This window comes from Nannospalax galili, unplaced genomic scaffold (assembly GCF_000622305.1).
Source record: "Nannospalax galili isolate Female #2095 unplaced genomic scaffold, S.galili_v1.0 scaffold77, whole genome shotgun sequence".
NCBI classification, from domain to species: domain Eukaryota; kingdom Metazoa; phylum Chordata; class Mammalia; order Rodentia; family Spalacidae; genus Nannospalax; species Nannospalax galili.
In genome coordinates this window covers 3,734,636-3,735,043 of record NW_008341457.1, presented here as the reverse complement: position 1 = coordinate 3,735,043, position 408 = coordinate 3,734,636, and positions in this window count along the sequence as shown.

The window sequence follows — 408 nt, the reverse complement described above, 5'->3', positions numbered from 1 at the left end:
GCCTCTGCCTCCCGAGTGCTGGGATTAAAGGTATGTGCCACCACACCCAGTAAACAGTAAATGTTTTTTTGTTTTTTCATGTGTATGAGTGTATTGCCTGCATGTATGTGAGTGCACCTGTGTCCTGCAGTGCCACGGAGGTCAGAAGAGGGTTTCGGATTCCCCTGGAACTGGAGTTAAGGACGGTTCGTAGCTGCCATGTAGGTGCTGGGACTCGAACCCGGGTCCTCTGCAAGAGCAGCCAGTGCTCTTAACTACTGAGCCAGCTCTCCAGCCCCAAACAGTAAATGTTTTAATTAGCAATAAATTATATATAAGAGGCTCATTGCAGGAGTCGTCTGACAAGATCATCCACCAACTGCAGCGTCCACTTTGTAAAGTACAGGACAAAGAAAGTTCTGTTCCATT